Below are 17,487 nucleotides of genomic sequence, written 5' to 3'. Positions count from 1 at the left end.
TATTCACAAGTTGAAACAGAAAAAAAAGTTGAAAAACCCTGAATAGATTCTATTGATGGTGGCTGTTATAATGTATTCTGCATTTTAATATTAGAAAGAATTCTCTTTTTTGTACAAAAGGTACAAATATTTTTCTACAATAGAAAATAACCCAAGGTTTGGGACACTCTTTGCCAGTATTATTACTGGCATAGAACATATCTCGGATAAGAAATCAAAAGATAATTTTTTTCACCCAAGTTGGTGTTCTGCTTATGAGTCATGTACAGATTTCTGCACATGCAGAAACCCACAGCCAGAACAGGATATGGATAATCATGGATATGATTAAAGAGGGACAGTTCTTATTTTTTAGGCCTTGCTTGAGGTGAATAAGTAATTCAGTATGATAAAATCTGTAAGGACATGAATTATGTGACAGTAGAATAATAAAATCAAGGATCAAATGTACTGTTGCACAAACTACAAATACAAATTCACTGTACCATGTCAATTTTAGTGTCAAGGCTGCAGCCATAGTAAAATATGATTTTCTATTGTTACTAAGGCCTTTTGGGTATGAGTAAGCATTAAGAAAAACTAGATTTCCCTTGAGTGATTTCAGGATATGGGTTATTGCAAATTATGAACCTTAAAAGTCAGAGCAACAGGAAGCAGCTTTTTCTCCTGTTAGAGGTAGAGAATTGGTCTCTAACAGGTAAAATATACACAGCATGTTATTTAATGTGGAATTATGCTTTCCTCTACAACTTGGTTAAAATGATGCCTGGTGAAATTATACTATTTTGAAAAGTGAAATAGGTGAATATCAACACTAGGATTCAGGGCATGTTTTTTATTCTGACTAGAACTTTGGATTTCTTATGACAGGGAAGATATAACAGCATAGAAAACAAGACCCACATATTTACATTAAAAAAAAAGTTAGTTATTTTGATAATTCTGAAGTAATTCAAAATCACAGACCTAAAATTTAACACCAACCCATCCTACGTGTTTAATTAACGAAAAAAAATAAAAAGCTTCTTTTCATATTACAAAGTAAAATAAAATCTAATGACATTAGACATAAATAGAACATAGAAATAGAGTATTGAAAGTGTTTATTAAAATGATTAAAATTGCACTTAAGGGTACTTTACTGATTTTAATTTTTATTATTTTGTTGCAGTTTTAAAGTGTTGATCTTTCACATGTGGACAATCTCTGTCTTCCTTAAATTTTAGAATTAGTGTCCCCAGCAAAACAAATTTGTGGAATCAAAAAAGATGTAATATATATACTCTTCAATTTGTATGATTCTTAAAAATATAAGGTCTCAGCCACTTCATGATGCATCATATCTGTAGAATTTAATTGAAGGCTTGATTTCAAAACTGAAGTCAGTGTGACTCAGTGAAGGTTTGGATTGGCTAGAATTTGAACACCTTTGTTCTCTGTGTTTACTATGGCAAATAGCCACCCTGAATTTCCAGTCCTGGATAAAGAATGCCAGTCATGCATGTAACATTGAAAGTGAAAAAATATGCATTGAGAGGTGAACAACAAGGAACGAGGCTTTATACTTCTTGTTAATCCAAACATTTGTGTTTCTGATTTAGGGATTATGGCTCAGCAGATGCCAACTGTTTACATTTCAGAAAATGGTACCTCTGGTATGTATGTACAGCTCATCCTGAAGTGAGTCTGCTTGATCTCTATAAATACTAGGAGGTGATGTTGTACTTTAATAGAATTAAGGAAAATCATGGAGATTTTTATTGGTATACAGACCACACTCAGAGAACACCACTGAAATGACTCCATGTATCCCATTTATTAAACCATTTTATGTGCTCTTACATTTAACATGGTATAATTTTAGAGACCAATCTGATAACCTTCACACCTATGATTAGACACACTGAGATGAATAGGGATTCTCATTACTCTAATAAGATGATTTTTTTAAAAAAATAATTTTAATTTTAATTTATTTATTTTTCGATCAGTCTGACACTTGGAACATCCTTACAAGTATTATTTTTGGAGTTGTATGTAGTTACTCAGAATACTGGGTGAGCAGGAGCAGCTCAGAAAGCACAACAGGCAGTTATGGGTAAATAGTGATGATTTAATGCCATCTTTTGTAGCTTATGGTAAGTTGACCCTTTGTAGTTTTAGTAAAAAAGCTTAAATGAGTTTTCATATTCATTTTTTGAGGTTATTACATTTATTACTTTATACTTGCTTTGCTTGGATCAGTATCATTCAAATCTGTTAAAGTATGTGCCTAAATACATTATTATTTACTCTTCACTCAGTTGCCCTTCACTCTTCTTTTGTGCTTGACAAAATCAGTTTTGTTGTCCCTTTTCCAGATGCTCACAGAGAACTAGTTTTGCCAACCAATTTCCATATGATAGAAATACTTGCCATTTGGTTGATAGGACAGGAAAATGCCATATTCTGCTAATGTACATGGAAACCTGTACATCATGGTCTTTGAAATGCTACTTGCTACAGTGTTGTTACACTTAGTGTAAGCTACAGCTCATTCTGTCAACTGAACTGACAGCTACTGGGATGAGCTTAATGCTTGTCTACACCTCTTATATACAAGGAAAATAACTGTTTTTCACTCAAAATGTATATTTATGAGTATAATTATGAGTAAATGTATATTTATTTAAAATGTATATTTATGAGTTTATTTAAATAAAAAATATTTCTGGGGCACAAAGAAGGTAGAGCACCTGAGAAAGAGACCTGGAACACAGAAATAGTATATATGGATAACATTTTTGTAATTCAGAATGTGTTTTCTAGTGTTATTATATGATGCATTAGAATAGGCTGCAAATGTCTCACAATCCTTTTACCCTATTCTGTGGTGCTGTGCAAAGATAGAATTTCTGATTTTTATAGACAGATGACATAGTTCCTAAGAAGTGAAATGGCCTTCCAATTAAATATCCAGTCATTATGAGAAACCTTGCACATCTACTTGTACATCTACTGCATTATTATCATGCCTTAAAAACCTCTCTTGATAAAGATCGACTATTAGAAGCTGGATAAGATTATGATAACAAACAAGAGGAATTGTTAAGCCATATTAGAAGATTAATATTGCAGCACCTTGGTATTCATATCAAGACTGAGGTTAAATACACTTCAATTAAAATATAAGAATATGACTGACAATGATGTCAAAAGAAGAAGAACATAAAAAAATAAAATAGTTTAGATTTGAAAAGACTGTTAAGAAATTTCAGAGATGTGGTTGAAGGAGGCAACTGAGAAATATGTTGATGGGTCAACATGCATTTTGACAAAATGCAGAATTAAGTACTTTTGAAGTCTAGATACTAAAATATATTCCTTGATTTTATGTTCATTGTATTAATAGAAAATATCTAAAAGTTGTGGCCGTCCCAACAGAAACAGAAGCTCAATACATAACAGATGTCCAAGAAACAGAAAATAGTTGAATGTGAAATGCAATTAGAATATAAGATTATTTTATAGCCCAAAGGTGTGCTTGAGTCTAAAGTGCTTGAAAAATTATAGTGACTAAAATGGAAACTAGTGTCAATATTCCCTATTGATGACAGTTTCCTTATTAATTTAATTTTGAAACCAGCAAAACCAGAAGGGTTCAGAGGTAGATTATAATTTTTTCTTTATAAGCATAAAATGAACAAATCCCTAAGCCAAAATATTAGCAAGTACTGAGCTAAAACTGTTTTCACATACGTCATAAAGATGTGTTTATAGGCGATGGAAACAGCCATAATTCTGATGAAAGCACATCTTGACACCCCCAAAAAAGAATAAACCCACTCAACCCCATTTTCATCTTCTATGGGAACCCTGCTGTTGAACTCTCTTCTGCATATCTAATATAAAAAAAATAAAAAATCTAATGTAATGTGACATTGTATTAAAGAAATATGTATATTCTTAGAGTAAAAATTATCAAGTTATTCAGATTAGGGATTAACTTTCTCTGTTGGCACAGTTTTTTTTCTTATGTGGACATGATCACTGCTGAGACACTGTTACAAATGTCTGATATTCCTAAATTTTCATCTAGCTTGGGTTTTGGCACTGGTTATCCAGCAGATCGCCAGTTTGTGTGTACATCCCTCCACCTGGAAGAGGTTCTCTGTTTATCAGTGTAATTGCTCATTTCCAAAATCCAGCATGTGTTAACATCACATGGTGGATTATATCCCTGTTACATTTCCTGAGAGATCGGGGTGGTGCATGTTGATGGTTATAGTCTTTAACCCTTACCAGAGTAGGATTGTGACATAGGTCATTTCTTATTTACAAAAATGTTATTAATTTGTTGCCTGTTTTAATATTCTGGAAAATGCTGCATATATTTACACCCCCCAACTTGGCCATTGCTTGAAACAAACAAACCAGAAAGCTAGATTCAGTTTGGAGGCTTCAACTTCATTCAAGCACGCTGTTAAAACTATATAGTTGTTTTGGCAAGGAAGCTTCCTGTGTTAACATCTGTCTTTCTGCACAGGTCTAGCTACAGGAGTTGCTTCAATTCATCAGCTGAAGTCTGTACTGTCACATAGTTTTGCAGTAACATAAACTGGACTGGTTATGAGTAGTTTCTTTGCAGCCACTGTTAAGATCCATTCAACATCCCATGTCCCTTGTCCAGCTTTCTGTTGACCATCCTAAGCATCATCTGAGATTTACAGGATTTATTTTTCTCAGAAAAAAAATCTTCAAAATTCTCTAGCTTTGTGATTTCATCTTCCACTTTCGTCCTGAAATTCCCACCCCTCTAACAGCCCCTTCACTTTCTTAATGCAGTTATCTAGGGAATAATGAAGAGAATCTAGTTGTTTATACACAGGAACTGCTGTCCTAACTGAAGGCTTTGAAGCTGTAACTATCTCTTGAGAGTCCTTTGCTGTACCATCTCTGTTCAAAAATGTTTTCTTAAAATGACAAGAGTAAAAGTACTTTAAGTAAAAGTACATATATCTGTGGAGATTCATACTGAAAATTTCTTTACATAAGGATGACGGTTTGGTGAATGGACCTTAAATTAATTCTATTTGTACTGCAATATTCATCATGTTTTGCTGCCATGTTTGCTATAAAAGGCTAACCACCAAAGTTACTTTAATACATCTATGTGCAGATCTTATATCAGCTTCATATAAGAAGTGATTAGCAAAGGCAGGGTAACAGAAAAGACAGGAAACAGCAGCTGAAAGCTAGCTCCTAAATTAAACCTTGAGGAAAAGTTCCACTTGCTTAATGGCTATTCCACTGTGCAACACCAAAGACTTTGGAACTGCATGTGTTTAGTGTCCAATTTTAGACATTTATGCATAGTGAACTTTAAAATAGACACTTTAATCTCAAAGTCAGTGGACATTTCATGCATTATCCATGCATTATCTACACATTAGCAGGCAGACAGAAGGGAAGCAAGAAAGCTGACACCACTAATTAGATTAGGAAATGTTTGGGAACCAGTAAAGACTATGATGGGAAAGGCAAGTCTCCTTCAGTAGAGGAGGAAAGTAGAAGGGAAAAGCTGATAAAAATAGACCCATCTTCCTGTGATTAGAAGAGGATGCACATGTCACATGGGACATTGGAAAAACAGGTCCTACTTTCTCAGATATCAGAAGGAGAAAATGTAGAACTGTAGTATCACGTGCTGGGATGAATGAAGGGGCATCATTTTATGCAAAACTTTGTATAAGTGCGTATAATTGTCATCCCATCTGATTTTTTAAATTAAAGAGGATTTACACAGAATAAATGGAAACACTCAGCCTTGCTGTACTCAGGGTGCACTAAAAAGAAATCAAATACATTCTGTTGTGGCTGCATTGAATTTTTAGCTCTGCCAGCTTGGACAGAGCTCGACAGTTTTCACAGCCTTCAGAGACTCTTTAGACACCCACAATGATCCCATCTGTTTATATTTGTTTTGCTCTAATACAATAGTGTAGGACTCTCAGTAACACTGTCCATACTTAGGGATCGTCTCTCATCCCAAAATCTACAAAGGAAAGAGATATTATTCTATGCTGTTTTTAGCTGCAATAAATTTCTGCTGCAACACCTTACTCTCCATCAGTTGTGCTGGCCTTTCCTAGAATCCTAGAACTTGTGCACAATAGAGTGCATATGGACAGTGAAGCATTTACCAGTTTCTGTATTTAACTGTGTTCAAATTCAGAAAAAAAAAAAAAATATATATATATATAATTTTATTTTTTTCTATCATTTCCCTGCTCACATGCTCACATGTTTGAGGTTCAATTTATTCTTCTGGGAAATCTGTATGAAAGTACGCATACACGAATGACTCACCTACCAACTCGCTAACTTGTTCCCATGGCACATCTAAATGCTACCTGTGCAAACAATTCAGAAGAGACAAAATAATAATGAAACCAAAAGGTGACTGGGGAAAAGTGTGAAGACTTTGGAGAAGGTTGTGAGTACACAAGGGAAAATGAATTCTAGCCTACAGAAGAATCAACATTAGTGATGAGGTATAAAGCAAAAAGTATACTACTTGATCTCCAGACGGAGGTTGCTGAACTGGCAATTAGAAACTTGTCTTTCTACCTCTAATTTGATTATATCTGATGGGAAGTCAACAAGGATTTTTTTTTTTTTTTTTTTTTTTTTTAAATAAAGTCACATTTCAAGGAAAGCTGTTGAAATGCAGCATTTATTGCTACTTTTCAAGGCAGAGTTAGAAGCGAATCACTTCACATCTTCCTCAGTAGCTTTTATATTAGCAAATCCTCATATACTAAAGAGCAAAATGATGGTGATAGCAGAAGAGAAGGGGTTCTTTTAATTTGCTTTGCTGTTTTGAAAATCCAGTGACATGAAAAACCTAGCTAAATGCCATTGGTTTATTCATTCTCTAGGTGGCTTTAGAAACATCTCTTTGCTTCTGCAGGATTGATAATTGCCTGGAAAGGTGAAATTCAGTGATTATTTCAGATGTTAAGAATAAACAGTGAAGCCTCTGATGAGACTTGTACATACTAACAAAAGCTACAAAAGTTATCGGACTGCATAATGTTCATGACTAACCTGGAACAGAATTAGAATCCTATTCTATGGGAATAACAGAATGAATGGAGAACAGTTATTAGGATTAAATGTACTGTAGAGAGACATGAAGCATAAAGCCATAGTTAATGACTTGTGATCTCTCTTCCCCTCCTTTCCATCAATACAGCTTCTTTATTCCTCTTTGGCCTATATAATTCAGGTATATGCTTCTTATCCAACAGTGCACAATCATGTTTATGTATCTAGTCTTTTCCTTCAGAGCTCAAATAATGGTAACATGTTTGTCTGTTTGTTTGTTTGTTTGTTTATTTAATAGCAACAATGCAATGCCGCTAATATGTGTGAATTAAATGAAAAATATTATACTGAAATCTTATGCCTGCCCAGTAAAAATGAGTCCAATTTGCTTTCTACATCTTTGTTTCAAACACCTCAAAAGAAAAGGTGTTACTGAAACTAGAGTATTCTTTTAGCATGTTTACTTCTTCATCTGATATTCTGATCTCTAACATCTGCATCAGTAGTCTGACACTGCAAAGCAAAAAATGCACTGTTCTTTCCTCAGATAAGTCACTTGCAGGATATTTCAAGGGTGTCTAATAGGTCAAGCCAGTATATCGTTACACAACTATGAATGTCTTGAATTTTTCTCCTATTTCAAGTGACAACACAAACTGTTTAAATATTTCTTGAACTAAAAAGATTTCATATCCTTTATTTTGATTAGAACAAAGTTGATACCAAGTTCTTAATGAATAAAAAACATATCCACTGTTATTGAATAAACAAGTTGCACATCTAAAAGGAGGAATTGTACTTCATACTTATTTTAATGGATTTTTTAAAGACATATATGTTATTAAATCACATTATTGAAAATATTGAAAATATTGCAAAATGATACTAATATTTTCAAAACCTAAGATTAAAATTAGCTTTCCTGTTGCTGATGAAACTCTAGAAAACACAGACCCACATTTTGGAGTTAAAGTTTTCCATCTTCCACATCCTGAGATTGGTGAAATAACCTGCAACTGGAGGAAATCAAAACGCAGAAGTAGTTTCCAGCTGTGCACCTCTAAATAAGTGACCGAGGTTTGCAAGAACAGTTAGGAGAGCTGATAAGTATGTTGAGTTAATCAAGTAAGAGTGTGCTAAACTTTGCTACTCTTCTCCGAACTGGAATAAATTCTTAGATTATTCAAATTGATATTACTCTCTTGGCACTAGTACAATAAAGTACTGATCTTAAATCCATGAGAATTTACCCTGGTAGTACTGCTGTCTACAAGATGTCAAACTGTTTTGTCAATGTCTTCTGAGTATAATATTACTTGGTGTGAGGAATGATCATAATTCAGGTATTAGAAATTACATCGTGCCCTTGGGAGGATCTGTAAAAATCAGAGTTTTTCTGGCAATCTTGTTTCCTTTTACAGTCCAAAGGACAGAAGCTCTTTTCTTTCACAAACGTTGGAATTTGCAATGTGTACGGTTCACTCAGAGGACACCAATATCTCTGTGACAGGATGGAAGGGAAGATGACGGTACACAGTTTTAATGCTTTTCTTTCGATGCTGGTTCTTTCAATGCTGGTTCTTGCAATTGCTGGTTCTCGCACCACAGGAGAATGTTTTGACTCTATAGGAGCACAAAATATGGGGTTTTATGGCAAGATTCTTGCATACAGTGTGGTCTTGCACTCATCTTTTGGAAACAAATTCAAAAGGGACTGTGTTGAATTTGACTGAAAGTTTGAGGAGAGTCACAGAGGAAGAAGGGATAAGCATGGCTGTATACTCATGGACCTGCTCCAACTAACTACACATGGTCTTCTAAAAGTAGGATGAAGATTTGGTTCAAAAGGCTACAGGCAGAAGGCCTTGGGACATAACTTGGGGCTTATGAAAGTGCATATATGTGACAGAAATCCCTAGTTAAAAAGAGCCAGTCACCAAGTTTCCTGCTCAACTGTGGTGTCTCTCCAGAGATCCTTATTCAATTATTAATGCATCTGCAGCTAATTTCATCACGCAGAGTGTGAATTTGTCTTTCCACGTTGAGTTCTAAGGGAATTTTTTAAGAAATATAGAACTTGTCAGCACATGAGAGTCAACACATTACTGCTGTGCTGCAGCCATTTATAATGAAACTAAAATGAGCACTCACTTGTTTGGCATTAATTTAATGTCCCACTTAGCTCCTATCAGATGTAAATAGCTGCTTCATCCATTTAAGCATTTCTGTTCGTGCACATAATGAAGCACTCTGTACCTGTCAAGTAAGCAGAATTCATAACTGAAATAAGAAATGGATGAAGAAATTCAATGTTCTTAATATTAAGGCTTTACAGGGGCAGCATCATATTTTTCCTGGCCACAGGTGTCCCACTGTGAAGTTCACCTTTTATCCCATGCCACAGAAAGCACACAAAGATGTGACATGTATACACATCCTAGCGTGCCAAAAATATTGAGAGGAATATCAGTTCAACTCATGGCACAGTTAACAACAGCTGTAGTTGTCAAACACACTCAAAACAAAATAAATTAGCTAGCCAGCCTCTTGGTATTTAAATGTTCTTTATGTTCTCTATTTTAGAAAAACACAGTTTAATTTTAAACGGCATTCTGTTTATGATCATATTCTCTTGAGGAAATTTTTTATGAGAATGAATGGAGATAATGACTGCCATTAGTCACTGTCATTAGCATAAAACATTAAAAACTACAATATTTATAACAGGCTATGACATGACAATTAAAATATGACTTTCTATCACTTGTGTATGCTTTGGCTACAGCTGGTTGCTATTTTCTAAAGTTAAAATGATAGAAGTCTGATAATGGTATATTTAATAGCATGTTCATCATTGTATCTAATTGTTTTCCACCACAGGGTATGAAGCTTTATGTCCTCTATCAACCCAGAACAAACAGTCATATTGCTTAATGGCTGTTCAATTAATGTTTATGGTGCTACTTTTATAACCTGAGTTACAAGACAAATAAACTCCAAGAAGCAATTTAAGAACCTTGGAAGCTTGATGGGACTTCCACCAATATTAAGCATTACTAAAATACCTACAGAATCCCACACTTGAGGATGAAATAGAAGACATTTAGTCAGTATTAGAAAATTCTTCTAGGATGCTGGTAGAATTGCCAAAAGAGGAGAAATCAGACCTTGATGCAGGATAAGATAGTTGCGTGACTTTGGGTAAGCTGCCTTGCAATTGCTGTTCATGCTGGGTTAAAACAGAGAAGACCTGTTCATCCCAAGTCGTATAAAGGTCATACTGTTGCTCAAATTGCAAAGTTAATTCCTGAGAGTGATTTATCCTCAGTAACCTAGATGCTCTCCACCTTCTAATAATTCTTTCTCCTATTTAGTAGAGCCCATGCTGTTTAAAAGGAAAGAAGAGTTCAAAAACCGATTTCTCTGTTACTGCCTTGGTGTATAATAATTTGTGTCTCTCCCTTTTGTACATAGGCTGTAGAGAGCAATGTAAAACCACTGTAAATATATTTCCACTGGAGAGTTGCCATTGTTCTAAATTGTGAAACCCAACGATTTCTTGCTTGTGTTATTAATTGTATATAGCAGTAATATATTCATTCAGAGCTTCCCATCCTAATTCAGACTACCTGATCTCTGGCTTTTAATGATGTATTACAAGCCTGTCACCTAGGCAATTAATCATTGATACTCTTCAGTTCCCCAAAGTAGCCAGACACACTTAGACAAGAAAGAACTAGATTTGAGGGGTGATAGAAATTTCTTTTCAGGAGCTACACATTTTTTCACCCCTTAAACTTTACTTGACACACTCATTGGTGGAAATATATTTTAATAGAACTGCTGTTACCCTGTCTCTCCTCTCAGTTTCCCAGTTTTAGTAGATCACTGTGAGGTTCATAAACAGGCAAAAATAATCTGTGAAGTTTAAAGGCTGTCAAGCCTTCTTGGCAACTTCTCTCCAGTGCAGCTGAGAAATGACAAACTTATCACCTAACTGGCTGGTGTATAAAGCTGAATGCTTTTGATTAGGAAGCAATGAGCCTTCCATTTTGGAGTTCATTTTGTGTTTCATAAGCACCTCTTCACTGAAATTATGCAGTTGAACTGCTTTGAATTTGGTTATATTAATGCTATAGCTTTATTTTTTGTAGTAAATACAGGCATCTTTTATGGTGTTACTGAACATTTAGGAATACTTCAGGATAGTAATAGACTTACTGTTATTTCGCATGTATTATTACTTGATTTTTTATTTTTTATTTTTAAATCCAATAATATATTTGAATAAGGCTGCCTGTGTTGCTATTAGTCACTTGTGCATTACTCCATATGTACTCACACTATATTTCCTCTCTGTTCCACTATCTACTGATGGATGAAATCCTAAGTCCTCAGCAGGTAAATTGTTCTCAGAGCTAGAAAGAATCCTGGTGTGAACCACAACAGCAAATGGAAAACTCCTGTATTAAGTCCTATGTTACAGACTTTGTGACTGATACTTTCAACAGCTAGTGCTGTGGAAGAGCACAGTGACCAAAAGCACATGTATAAAACATTAAAGTGATCTTCCAATGTCATATAACTTCATGAAATACTATTCAAATGTGCTGGGAAGCTTGAGGCACTTTTATCTTCTGATATACTTCCAGTTATATTTCCTTTTAGATTACTATGTAACTTCTAGCGATCTGCATGGTGAACCTTGGTAAAAAAAAGGCATTTCGTGTCTGGAGAACACAACATCTTGATTTGTCACCTTAGATATGGAGGAGGAGGAATGAATTTAACCAGATTCTATTGCTGAGCAGATTCATGTGGTCAGCTTGATAAATGTTAAAATAATATTCAGCTTTGACAGAATGGAGAGATCAGGGCACTGTCTACATTCTAAATTCAACCCTGACCAAGCATTTACAGAATCACAGAATCACAGAATTTTCTAGGTTGGAAGAGACGTTAAGATCATCAAGTTCAACCTCTGACCTAACACTAACAGTCCCCAGTAAACCATATCCCTAAGCTCTACATCTAAACGTCTTTTAAAGACCTCCAGGGATAGTGACTCCACCACTTCCCTGGGCAGCCCGTTCCAATGTCTAACAACCCTTTCGGTAAAGAAGTTCTTCCTAACATCCAACCTAAAACTCCCCTGATGCAACTTAAGCCCATTCCCCTTCGTCCTGTCACCAGGCACGTGGGAGAACAGACCAACCCCTACCTCGCTACAGCCTCCCTTCAGGTACCTGTAGAGAGCGATAAGGTCACCCCTGAGCCTCCTTTTCTCCAGGCTGAACAAGCCCAGCTCCCTCAGCCGCTCCTCGTAAGACTTGTTCTCCAGGCCCCTCACCAGCTTCGTAGCCCTTCTCTGGACTCGCTCAAGCACCTCCATGTCCTTCTTGTAGCGAGGGGCCCAAAACTGAACACAGTACTCGAGGTGCAGCCTCACCAGAGCCAAGTACAGGGGGACGATCACCATTTATTAACTCTGTATCAGTCTTATAAAGAGTGTTTACTCACCTGAATCTACATGCTGTGGAGGTAGCTGCAGAACACACCAGTAAGATTTATCGTTACCTAAAAGTTTAATATAGTTATTACTGGTATGGTTTACAGTGTCTTATATCTATTATCTTCAGGCTGAATATTCTCCACATTTCATTCTGTCTACTTTTAGGAAAATGCATGCAGTTATCCAATTCATCCTCTAACTTGCTTACCATTTTCCATAGATCATAACTATATTTTATGAGTAGAACAACATGTCCCAGTCATTAGGGTTGCAGTTAGACAAATCAGGTAGGCTCACTTCAGCTGCAATTCAAGCTATTAGTGAAATATTCATGTAATATATACATCTTCAGTACTTCTCTGGCTTTCCTTAACACCAGCTGCCTGTATCACAATCTGTAATATATTAATTTCCACAGTACCTGTATAAAGATGCAAGGGGATTAAAAGGTGTTTTGTGTGAGGATATTTAGATAGTCATGATTTCTGTTTTTTGAGATCCTGAAGTTGAGTCTAGTGAAAGCTGCAGGCTACTCAACACTTCTGAAAACAAAGATAAGTCTTCAGTGCTCAAATAGAGATGGAGTTTTTATGTTTAAAAACTTGTCAAGGGTCATCAACAGAGATGGCTTCTCCTAAGCAAATACCATTTATTTAATAACTCAAGGAAAAAGGTACAAGAGGTGAAAAAATAAAATAAAATAAAATAAAATAAAATAAAATAAAATAAAATAAAATAAAATAAAATAAAAGGTTATAGAAAAAAACTCAGTTCTGGAGAACTCCATAGGCCAGTTTCCATTAGATGAATAGTTAAAATGGGAGCTTTGATGTGAAGGCCTTGAATGACTGCTTCTATCAAAGTAAAGCTCTTGTGCATGGAGCCGTGTTTTTCTATACCTACTTTTCATCCTCTTATTCCACAGAAGAACACTGGGCACAGAACATGCCCCAGACTCTAAGCCAGGATTCAAAGACAATCATATATAACAGATTTTGTGTACACAGTTTAATTAATGAAATCTTGTTAATATGATATGCATCATCTGTAGCTTTTAATGTAATTGTCTCCCCAAACTGAAATCTAAAAATCCCGTTCCTTAACATTTTAATTATTAAGAATGGGACTAATTTCACCCCAACTAAATTATCTAAAAACTAGTTACATGGCCATCTAGTCTCCTTTTCTAAACAGTAGTGGGCATTTCATCCAATTTGGTTTTGACACATCTCTAAACTTGGGTCAGATCATCCTTTACTTTATACCTGACTGCCTTTTCTGCATTGAATATAGAGGGAATCTCAAGGAGAAATTTAGATATGACACACAACTCTGAGAGAGCTAGAGCTGGTTCATGGAATCAATTCTAAGACTTCTGTGTTGTTTTATTTAACTATCCTTTTTGAAATATTGCTTAAACACTATTTTAAGGAAAGTGTATTAAAATGACAAGGAAAGTAAAAAGGAAATAATGCTAATATTTCCTTGGAGACAGCATTACTTTTTGTTATGCATTTAGCAACATTTAGCAGCCTAGTAGTAGTATTTAGTAACATTTCCTTGTGATGGCATAATATCCTACAAAATCTACCTTTATATTTGTAAAAAGGAAAAAAAAGGACTTTCACGAAAAAATCTGATATTTTATATTGGTTTATGTTGATCTTTTTTTTTTTTTTTTTTTTTTTTTTCTGGAATATAGTGTCAATTGCTATAACAATGTATATATTTCCATAGAAATCTGTATGTCAAAATAGTTACTATACACAATGACTGATAATCCAACCATTAAAAGGTCAAATCTGGCATTCTATCTGTATTTATGGATCCACTTAACAAAAGCAGGGGGTCAGTATGGTCTTCTGGTCAAACTAAATATCGAAAAACCTGAATTTACAGTGAAATTGCCTGACATATGATTGTGTTTTAATGCAAGAGATTGGAAAGAAAACATACTTGTCTGAGTAAAAATTACTTATACTAGTGAAGTAACAAGGTCTAGGCCAAATTTTGAAGTAATTGTGGATGTCAGAACAGAAAGTAAGACCTAATCTCCCATTTTCCTTTGACTCATACAATGTGTCTGAAAAACGAATATAACATTGGGAATGTTGCTCATCTCTCCATAACAACAAAACGGTTTTAGTAGAACTGAAAATGTTTGAAATAGGCTATATTTATCCACAGACATATTAGGGTCAAGAATTCCTTAGAAACTGTAAAAAGTTGGTTACTCAGCTCCGAAATATCTACTTAGCCCTACATCACAAATCCAGGCATGTTGTGCTATAACTGCTCAGTTGTACAGGCCTCTGGTGTTCCTGCAAAAAATATCTCATCAGGGCTGTTAAAAGGAGGAAATGTGAAAATGGCTTCTAGTCCTTGTCTGAAAAATGTGTTTAATTGGCACATACTTTTGGGTCAAACTAATGGCTATCAAATAGAAGAAAATATGCTGTAGTGCAAAGGGAGTAGCTGAAAAAAAAGAATGTCAAAAAATGAAAGGAAGTCATGGAGGCAGATCAACCTTGTTTTCATGAATTCTATGAATTTCAATGTGGGGAAAAATCAGACTTTCCTTTCTTGCTCTACAGATTTCTGGTCACCTCTTATAAATACAAGAAGACTCTCCCACTCTTGTGAAACACCTTTCCATTTACTAAAGCCTGAAGTTACTCTACCAAGCTGAAAGGAACCACTATTCTGTGTTTGCAAGGACATTAAGTCATTTTCTTTAGTCAAAGAATGAAAATGATTATGTACCCAAGACTTACTTTTAAGTCATTTTAGGAAATGTAGCCCAACATCCAGGAGATTGGGCTATAAGCAAAATCTTCTATCTTGGCTATTCTCTATAGCATTCTGTGTGATACACAGAAACAGCTTCCCATTTCTCCTTCCATTTACTCTGTGTAAATAAGAAATCTTATTCCACACTGCTATAATGTGGAACACATTTCTAAGAGCTCTAAATTACTACATATGACACTTAATTATAATCTAATTAAACCCTTAAGAAATCTGCATATTTTCACCCATTTCTTGATCTCCTTCTCAGACCTACTTAAATCTAGAGTGTGAGTACTGTGACTGAGGGTTTATTTCTAGATTTACCTGAATCTCAAAGATCATATATATAAATATATATTCTTAAAGCTGGAGATGTGTTAGGTTTGAATAGCTTTTAACTACATTTGTTTAATTTTGTTTTCCCAAAGTATATTTCACTTAATTTTTCACACTGTACTGTTTATTAAAAGGCCAGGATTTCCTGTTAGAGTACAATGTTAACAAACTCTTGATAAATACTGCATTTCTACTGGCAGTCAGTCTTCATTCCATTCCCAGCTGAACTGAAGTTCAACTGAGAGAAGTGTACCTTACATAATGGCTTGGATACTCAGAGAACCCTCTAAACACAGTGAAAATGAAAGTAAAATTACCTTTATTCAGGACAACGTAATGGTAAAGATTTCAGAAGGCCCGTGAGTACTTCAGGCAGTAGAGAAAATTTATAGAAAGGCAGAGCCCAGATTTTATCACCATTTACAGAGAGAAAATCCTAGAGTGATAGAACAGAATCAAAGAATATCCTGAGCTGGAAGGGACCCAAATGGATCATCGAGTCCAATTCCTGGCTCCTCACAGGACCACACAAAATCAACCAGAGCAAAGTCCAAATGCTTCTTGAACTCTGGCAGACTGGATGACATGACCACTGCCTTCAGGAGCCTTTTCTGGTGCCCAACTACCCTCTTAGGAAGAACCTTTCCCTAACACCCAGCCTGACCCTCCCCTGTCCCAGCTCCATGTCATTCCCTAGGGTCCAGTCGCTGCTCTCTAACATTTTTATGTCATTTTTATACTTTGGTGCCTCAAACTGCACTCAGTACTTGAGGTGAGACTGCATCAGCACAGAATGGAGCATGATAATCACTTCCCTTGACTGGCTAGCAATGCCATGCAATCCTAATATGGCATGGGGAAAAAAAGTGTCATCGCTTTCAGAACATGTGACAACAAAGAATGGAGAGTCTGTCCTGAACTGCAAAAAAGTAACTTCGATTCTGTTTTCTTCTGTACAGTCACAAGGAACAAGGAAAGGACTATGGTTGGAATGGAGATATGGGAAGTGATGGTCTGTACAGGACTGTGGCAAACATTTCTGCTGCCATTATATGGAAACTGCCAGAGGACTTGCAGAATAATTCCACATCAGCTACTGATACTACTTTTTCTGTTTACCTGAAACCTTTTGGAGGTTGCTAGTTACCATCAATTAAGACTGAAAATGCTCTTTAATTTCACGTACTGTTTACTGAAGAACCAATCCCATTTCTAATAAGTAAATGCAATAACTATATTTTTATATGGCTATAAATAAGGTTATTGCATAAAAAACACAACTTCCTTATAAATATTTAGGACAGAAGATTTAGGAAATGTTAGATTTTTTATATTTTAAAAAATAGTTATACTAGGTTCTTTATATATATATATATGTGAGGTCATAGCTTTTAATTATAAGACCCCTTCCTACGTTCTTCTACACAAGACTGAACTCATTCAGGATATGAGCTTGAATTTATTTATTTATTTATTTAATTATTTTGCTGTTTCCCATCCATATTTCCACTGCTGTAGAATTATTTACTTTCTCACAGGCTTACATTGTCCACCATTTGTAGCAACAATGATACAATAACTGAACCTTATAAGCATTAATAAGTGTAGATTCAAACCACCTTATGAAGGTACAAATATTTTTCTAAATAAACAAATAGAGAACAGAGAGAAAAAAAACAGAGTTTGCAAAATATTTTAACATGACCATCTGAAGAGTTATCTCATACCAAGGGGAGATAATTTCTCAGAATACCTGGCAT

The 17,487-nt window shown here is 35.2% G+C and overlaps 1 protein-coding gene across 4 annotated transcripts in view; it reads right to left on the bottom strand.

Moving 5' to 3' along the window:
• KHDRBS2 (KH RNA binding domain containing, signal transduction associated 2) overlaps positions 1-17,487 on the bottom strand; it is a 381,354-nt gene that overhangs the window by 5,398 nt on the left and 358,469 nt on the right. For 2 of the 4 annotated variants that reach the window (XR_004749882.1, XR_004749879.1), the window contains 3 exons: positions 12,610-12,666; positions 11,406-11,507; positions 9,241-9,345 (listed from right to left, as the gene is read on the bottom strand). The gene's annotated coding sequence lies outside the window, so the exon portion shown is untranslated. Of the gene's footprint in view, positions 1-9,240; positions 9,346-11,405; positions 11,508-12,609; positions 12,667-17,487 lie in introns of those variants that run through there. The other 2 variants (XR_004749880.1, XR_004749881.1) reach the window with 2 other exon arrangements.

The sequence above is a fragment of the Oxyura jamaicensis genome, chromosome 3, assembly GCF_011077185.1.
Source record: "Oxyura jamaicensis isolate SHBP4307 breed ruddy duck chromosome 3, BPBGC_Ojam_1.0, whole genome shotgun sequence".
Lineage (NCBI taxonomy): Eukaryota > Metazoa > Chordata > Aves > Anseriformes > Anatidae > Oxyura > Oxyura jamaicensis.
The sequence above is the reverse complement of the archived record's forward strand: the minus strand, read 5'-3'. Positions and strand labels throughout refer to the sequence as shown.